Below are 8,672 nucleotides of genomic sequence, written 5' to 3' on the forward strand. Positions count from 1 at the left end.
ATCAATTCTTTCTAAATTTCTTTTTCAAACCTTTTTTCAAAATAAATTTCAATCATATCTTTTCAATCATATCTTTCAAACATATCTTTTTCAAATCATATCTTTTTCAAAATCTTTTTTGACTTCTTATCTTTTCAAAATTGATTTTCAAATCTTTTTCAGCTAACTAATTGAATGTTTGTTTGTTTTACTATTTCTTATCTTTTTCAAAACCACCTAACTACTTTTCTCTCTCTAATTTTCAAAACTCACCTTCCTCTTTTTCAAAATTCTTTTAATTAACCAATTGTTTCAAATTTTTATTTTTATTTTATTCCTTTTCTTAATTTTCAAATTCTAACTAAACTTTAAAATAAAAAAAATATTTTCCTTTTCTTCTTAATTATTTTTGAAAACTCCTATCTCTCATCTCCTTCTATTTATTTATTTATCACTAACACTCTTCTCTTCTTCTTATAATTCGAACCCTCTATTCCTCTCTGTGTTCGAATTCTTCTCTTCTCCTTCTCATATTCTTATCTTCTTCTACTCATATAAAGGAATCTCTATACTGTGACATAGAGGATTCCTCTTCTTTTCTGTTCTCTTCCTTTTCACATGAGAAGGAGCAAGGATAAGAACATTCTTGTTGAAGCTGATCCGGAACCTGAAAGGACTTTGAAGTGGAAGCTAAGAGAAGCTAAAACACAACACTCTGAAGAGAACTTTACTAAAATTTTCAAAAAAGAAGTAGAGATGGCCGAACCCAATAACAATGGTGGATGTGCAAGGAAGATGCTTGGTGACTTTACTACACCAAATTCCAACTTCCATGGAAGAAGCATCTCAATCCCTGCCATTGGAACAAACAATTTTGAGCTAAAGCCTTAATTAGTTTCTCTAATGCAACAGAATTGCAAGTTTTATGGACTTTCATCAGAAGATCCTTTTCAGTTCTTAACTGAATTCTTGTAGATCTGTGACACTGTTAAGACCAATGGAGTTGATCCTGAGGTCTACAAGCTTATGCTTTTCCCTTTTGCTGTAAGAGACAGAGCTAGAACATAGTTGGACTCTCAACCTAAAGATAGCCTGAACTCTTGGGATAAGCTGGTCACGGCTTTCTTAGCCAAGTTCTTTCCTCCTCAAAAGTTGAGCAAGCTTAGAGTGGATGTTCAAACCTTCAGGCAGAAAGAAGGTGAATCCCTCTATGAAGCTTGGAAAAGATACAAGCAATTGACTAAAAAGTGTCCTTCTGACATGCTCTCAGAATAGACCATCCTGGATATATTCTATGATGGTCTGTCTAAATTGTCTAAGATATATTTGGACCATTCTGTAGGTGGATCTATTCACCTGAAGAAAATGCCTGTAGAAGCTTAGGAACTCATTGACATGGTTGCAAATAACCAGTTCATGTACACATCTGAAAGGAATCCTGTGAGTAATGGGACGCCTCGGAGGAAGGGAGTTCTTAAAATTGATGCTCTAAATGCCATATTGGCTCAGAACAAAATGTTGACTCAGCAAGTCAATATGATTTCTCAGAGTTTGAATTGATTGCAAAATGCATCCAACAGTACTAAAAAAGCATCTCCTGAAGAAAATTCTTATGATCCTGAGAACCCTGCCATGGCAGAGGTGAATTACATGGGTGAAGCCTATGAAAACACCTATAATCCCTCACAGAGAAATCATCAAAATTTTTCATGGAAGGATTAACAGAAGCCTCAACAAGGCTTTAATAATGGTGGAAGAAACAGGTTTAGCAATAGTAAACCTTTTCCATCATCCTCTCAGCAACAGACAGAGAATTCTGAGCAGAATTCATCTAGCTTAGCAAATATAGTCTCTGATCTATCTAAGAGCACTCTAAGTTTCATGAATGAAATAAGGTCCTCCATTAGAAATTTAGAGGCACAAGTGGGCCAGCTGAGTAAAAGAGTCACTGAAACTCCTCCTAGTACTCTCCCAAGCAATACAGAAGAGAATCCAAAAAGAGAGTGTAAGGCCATAACCTTACTTGGTGTGGCCGAACCTAGAAAGGAGGAGGAGGACGTGAATCCCAATGAAGAAGACCTCATGGGACGTCCTCTGGACAAAAAGGAGTTCCCAATTGAGGAACCTAAGGAATCTGAAGCTCATCTAGAGACCATAGAGATTCCATTGAACCTACTTTTGCCATTCATGAGCTCGGATGAGTATTCTTCCTCTGAGGAGGATGAAGATATTACTGAAGAGCAAGTTGCTAAGTACCTTGGAGCAATCATGAAGCTGAATGTCAAGTTATTTGGTAATGAGACTTGGGTGGATGAACCCCCCTTGCTCACCAATGAACTGAATGACTTGGTTAGGCAGACATTACATCAAAATAAACAAGATCCCATTAAATTCTTAATTCCCTGTACCATAGGCACCATGACCTTTGAGAAGGCTCTGTGTGGCTTGTTGTCAGGCATAAACTTAATGCCACTATCTGTAATGGAGAAACTGGGAATCTTTGAGGTACAAGCTGCCAAATTCTCACTAGAGATGGCAGACAAATCCATGAAAAAGGCTTATGGACAGGTAGAGGACGTGCTAGTAAAGGTCAAAGGCCTTTACATCCTTGCTGATTTCATAATCCTAGACACTGGGAAGGATGAGGATGAATCCATCATCCTTGGAAGACCCTTCCTAGCCACAGCAAAAGCTGTGATTGATGTGGACAGAGGAGAGTTGATCCTTCAATTGAATGAGGACTACCTTGTTTTTAAAACTCAAGGATCTCCCTCTGTAACCATGGAGAGGAAGCAAGAAAAGCTTCTCTCAATGCAGAGTCAAATAAAGCCCCCACAATCAAACTCTAAATTTGGTGTTGGGAGGCCACAACCAAACTTTAAGTTTGGTGTTGAACCCCCACATTCAAACTCTAAATTTGGTGTTGGGAGGTCCCAACAATGCTCTGAATATCTGTGAGGCTCCTTGAGAGCCCACTGTCAAGCTATTGACATTAAAGAAGCGCTTGTTGGGAGGCAACCCAATTTTTATTTATCTATGTTATTTATTTTTTTTAGGTTGATGATTATGTGGAGTAAAAAAAAAATACTACAAAATTATAGAAAAATAAAAAATAGCACACCCTGGAGGAGAAACTTATTGGCGTTTAAACGCCAGTAAGGGTAGCAAAATGGGCGTTTAACGCCCAGTCTGGCACCATTCTGGGCGTTAAACGCCAGAAAGAAGCACTAGACTGGTGTTAAACGCCAGAAAGAAGAAATAAACTGGCGTTAAACGCCAGAAACAGGTTGCAACTCGGCGTTTAACGCTAGGAAAGGAATAAAAGCTGGCGTTTAATGCCAGAAACAAGCAGCAGTCTGGTGTTTAACGCCAGAAACAAGAAGCAGTCTGGCGTTAAACGCCAGGATTTCACAATAAGGGCGTTTTGCACGCCTAAAAGGAGCAGGGATGAGAAATCCTTGACCCCTCAGGATTTGTGGACCCCACAGGATCTCCACCTACCCCTCCTCTCTCTCTCTCCCCCTCACACATCTCTATAGCACTCTACCCAAAACACCACTCACCAATCAAATCCTATCCTCTTCCTATATTCTCTTCACCAATCACCTCCATATCTCTTCCCCAAAAACCCCACCTACCTCACTTTCAAATTCAAACAATTTTCCCTCCCAAACCCACCCAATTCTATTTGGCCACTCTCCCTCTCTTTTCCTATAAATACCCCTCTTCACTTCTTCATTTTCACACATTACCACCAATACTTCTACCCCTTGGCCGAACCACATACCACCCTCCATCTCCTCTATTTCCTTCTTCTCCACTCTTCTTTCTTCCTTTGCTCGAGGATGAGCAAATATTTTAAGTTTGGTGTGGTAAAAGCGTTACTTTTTATTTTTCCATAACCATTTATGGCACCTAAGGCCAGAGAAACCTTTAGAAAGAGGAAAGGGAAGACAAAAGCTTCCACCTCCGAGTTGTGGAAGATGGAGGGATTCATCTCAAAGGTCCATCAAGACCACTTCTATAAAGTTGTGGCCAAGAAGAACGTGATCCCTGAGGTCCCTTTCATGCTCAAGAAAAATGAGTATCCAGATATCTGACATGAAATCCGAAGAAGAGGTTGGGAAGTTCTTACCAACCCTATTCAACAAGTCGGAATCTTAATGGTTCAAGAGTTCTATGCCAATGCATGGATCACTAGGAACCATGATCAAAGTATGAACCTGAATCCAAAGAATCGGCTTACAATGGTTCGGGGAAAATACTTAGATTTCAGTCCAGAAAACGTAAGGTTGGTGTTCCACTTGCCAATGATGCAAGAAAACGCATGCCCCTACACTAGAAGGATCAACTTTGATCAAAGATTGAACCAAGTCCTCATGGACATATGTGTGGAAAGAGCTCAACGGAAAAGAGACTCAAGAGGCAATCTGGTTCAATTGAGAAGACCGTACCTTAAGTCCGTGGCTAGAGGATGGTTGGAGTTCATCCAACGCTCCATCATTCCTACTAGCAACCGATCTGAAGTGACTGTAGATCGGGCCATCATGATCCATAGTATCATGATTGGGGAGGAAGTAGAAGTTCATGAGATCATACCTCTAGAATTCTACAAGGTGGCTGACAAGTCATCCACCTTGGCAAGGTTAGCCTTTCCTCATCTCATTTGTCATGTATGCAATTTGGCTGGGATAGATATAGAAGAAGACATCCTCATTGAAGAGGACAAGCCCATCACTAAGAAAAGGATGGAGCAAATAAGGGAGCCTACTCATGGACCTCAACAAGAGCATGAGGAATTCCCTCATCAAGAAATCCCTGAGATGCCTCAAGGGATGCATTTTCCTCCACACAACTATTGGGAGCAACTCAACACCTCTTTGGAAGGCTTGAGTTACAACATGGACCAACTAAGGGTGGATCACCAAGAGCACTCCATCATTCTCCATGAAATTATAGAAGTTCAAAGAGCTATGAGGGAGGAGCAACAAAGGCAAGGAAGAGACATAGAGGAGCTCAAGAGCACCATTGATTCTTCAAGAGGAAGACGCCATCCTCACTAAGGTGGACTCATTCCTTAATCTCCTTGTCTATTTATTTTTCTGTTTTCGGTTTTGAGCTTTATGTTTGGCTATGTTTTGTGTCTTTATTACATGATCATTAGTGTCTAGTATCTATGTCTTAAAGCTATGAATAACTACATGAATCCTTCAACTCTCTTAAATGAAAAATGTGCTTAATTACAAAAGAACAAGAAATACTTGGATTTCAAATTTTATCTTCAAATTAGTTTAATTATTTTGATGTGGTGGCAATACTTTTTGTTTTCTGAATGAATGCTTGAATAGTGCATATTTTTGATCTTGTTGTTTATGAATGATAAAATTGTTGGCTCTTGAAAGAATGATGAACAAAGAGAAATGTTATTGATAATCTAAAAAATCATGAAATTGATTCTTGAAGCAAGAAAAAGCAGTGAAAAAAATGGCGAAAATTAAAAGAAAAAGAAAGAAAAAGAAAAAAAAAGCAAGCAAAAAAAGCCAATAGTCCTTTAAACCAAAAGGCAAAGGTAAAAAGGATCCAAGGCTTTGAGTATTAATGGATAGGAGGGCCCAAGGAAATAAAATCCAGGTCTAAGCGGCTAAATCAAGCTGTCCCTAACCATGTGCTTGTGGCATGAAGGTCCAAGTGAAAAGCTTGAGACTGAGTGGTTAAAGTCGTGATCCAAAGCAAAAAAAGTGTGCTTAAGAACTCTGGACACCTCTAACTGGGGACTATAGCAAAACTGTGTCACAATCTGAAAAGGTTCACCTAGTTATGTGTCTGTGGCATTTATGTATCCGGTGGTAATACTGGAAAACAAAGTTCTTAGGGCCACGGCCAAGACTCATAAAAGTAGCTGTGTTCAAGAATCAACATACTGAACTAGGAGAATCAATAACACTATCTAAAATTCTGAGTTCCTATAGATGCCAGTCATTCTGAATTTCAAAGGATAAAGTGAGACGCCAAAACTGTTCAGAAGCAAAAAGCTACTAGCTCCACTCATCTAATTAGGACTAAGTTTCATTAATATTGTGAGATTCATTGTATATTCTCTTCTTTTTATCCTATTTTGTTTTCAGTTGCTTGGGGACAAGCAACAATTTAAGTTTGGTGTTGTGATGAGCGGATAATTTATACGCTTTTTGGCATTGTTTTTACATAGTTTTTAGTATGATTTAGTTAGTTTTTAGTATATTTTTATTAGTTTTTAAGAAAAATTCATATTTTTGAACTTTACTATGAGTTTGTGTGTTTTTCTATGATTTCAGGTATTTTCTGGCTGAAATTAAGGGACCTGAGCAAAAATCTGATTTAGAGGCTGAAAAAGGACTGCTGATGCTGTTGGATGCTGACCTCCCTGCACTCGAAATGGAATTTTTGGAGCAACAGAAACTCAAATGGGGCACTCTCACTTGCGTTGAAAAGTAGACATCCAGGGCTTTCCAGCAATATATAATAGTCCATACTTTGCCTGAGTTTAGACAACGCAAACTGGCGTTCAACACCAGCTTTCTGCCCTATTCTGGCGTTAAACGCTAGAAACAAGTTGCAAGCCAGAGTCAAACGCCAGAAACAAGTTACAAATTGGCATTTAACTCCAAAGAAGGCCTCTACATGTGAAAGCTTCAATTCTCAGCCCAAGCACACACGAAGTGGGCCTGGAGTAGATTTCTGCATCATTTACTTATTTCTGTAACACTAGTAACTAGTTTAGTATAAATAGAACTTTTTACTATTATACTCAGATCCTTTAAGCTTTTGGAACATCTTTGGACGTTTAGTCCTTGGATCGGTCTTGGTTATTCTAGTTCCCTCTCTGGGGCCAAAGCCAATGAACACCATTATCACTTATGTATTTTTCAACGGTGGAGTTTCTACACCCATAGATTAAGGTGTGGAGCTCTGCTGTTCCTCGAGTATTAATGCAAAGTACTATTGTTCTTCTATTCAATTCATGATTATTCTTATTCTAAGATATTCAGTCGCACACGAGAACACGATGATTGTGATGATTATGTGACACTCATCACCATTCTCACTCATGAACGCGTGATTGACAACCACTTCCGTTCTACATGAAAATAAAATTGAATGTATATCTCTTGGGTTTCTAATCAACGATTCACATCGACTCCCCTCTGACAATGGGGCATCTGAATCTGAGATTAGAATCTTCGTGGTATAGGCTAGAATCCATTGGCAGCATTCTTGAGATCCGGAAAGTCTAAACCTTGTCTGTGGTATTCCGAGTAGGATTTGGGATGGGATGACTGTGACGAGCTTCAAACTCGTGACTGTAGGGTGTAGTGATAGACACAAAAGGATAGTAAATCCTATTCCTACACGATTGAGAACCAACAGCTGATTAGCCATAAGATATTTGTGGATGGTATTTTTCATCCGAGATGAGAAACTTGACAGTTGATTAGCCGTACAGAAATCGTAGAGGACCATTTTCACTGAGAGGACGGGAAGTAGCCATTGACAACAGTGACACCCAACATACAGCTTGCCATAGAAAGTAGTATGAAGGATTGGATGAAGGCAATACGAAAGCAGAGATTTAGAAGGAACAACGCATCTCCATACGCTTATCTAAAATTCCCACCTATGAATTACATAAGTATCTATATCTTTATTTTATGTTTATTTATATTTTAATTATCAAAACTCCATAACCATTTGAATCCGCCTGACTGAGATTTACAAGATGACCATAGCTTGCTTCAAGCCGACAATCTCCGTGCCATCGACCCTTACTCACGTAAGGTTTATTAGTTGGAAGACCCAGTGCACTTGCTGGTTAGTTGTGCGAAGTTGTGAAAAAGAGTTGAGATTACAATTGTGCGTACCAAGTTGTTGGCACCATTGAGATCACAATTTCGTGCATCAAGTTTTTGGCTAGATTGGCGTTTAACGCCAGAAAAGCGCACAAAGCTGGCGTTTAACGCCAGAAACAAGTAACAACTTGGCATTAAACACCGGGAAAGGTATAAAAGCTGGCGTTTAACGCCAGAAATAGGCAGCAGTCTGGCATTAAACGCCAAGATTGCACAATAAGGGCGTTTATGCACACCTAAATGGAGTAGGGATGAGAAGTCCTTGACCCCTCAGGATCTGTGGACCCCACAGGATCCCTACCTACCCCACTTCTCTCTCTCTCCCCCTCACACATTAGCAGCCATTCAAGCTAAATAAGTAAAAAATACTCAAAAATCCATGCAATACTCAAAATGAAGTGTTTTCTTTGAAATTATGAATACAACCTAACCAAGATCAATGGAAATCCTCATGAATATCTTAACGAGCCAAACAAAATCAAGCACATCTAGAGAAACTCACCAAAACTAAGCAATCACAAAATCGAGTAAAGAATCTAAAAACTACATGCAAGAGATATACAAAAAAGGAAGATCTTACCATGGTGGGGGTGTTTCCCACCTAGCACTTTTCTTTAACGTCCTTAAGTTGGAAGGTCATGAGCTTAGATCTCTTCGTCTTTGGGTGCATCCTCCAAAAGGAACACCTCAACCTCCTTGTTGCTTTTCATCTTCTCTCGATGATAGAGCTTCAGACGATGACCATTGACTTTGAAGATTGTGGGGCTTGAAGGATGACTCAAGTGAAAAACTCCATATGGCTTAACC

This window comes from Arachis stenosperma, chromosome 10, assembly GCF_014773155.1.
Source record: "Arachis stenosperma cultivar V10309 chromosome 10, arast.V10309.gnm1.PFL2, whole genome shotgun sequence".
Lineage (NCBI taxonomy): Eukaryota > Viridiplantae > Streptophyta > Magnoliopsida > Fabales > Fabaceae > Arachis > Arachis stenosperma.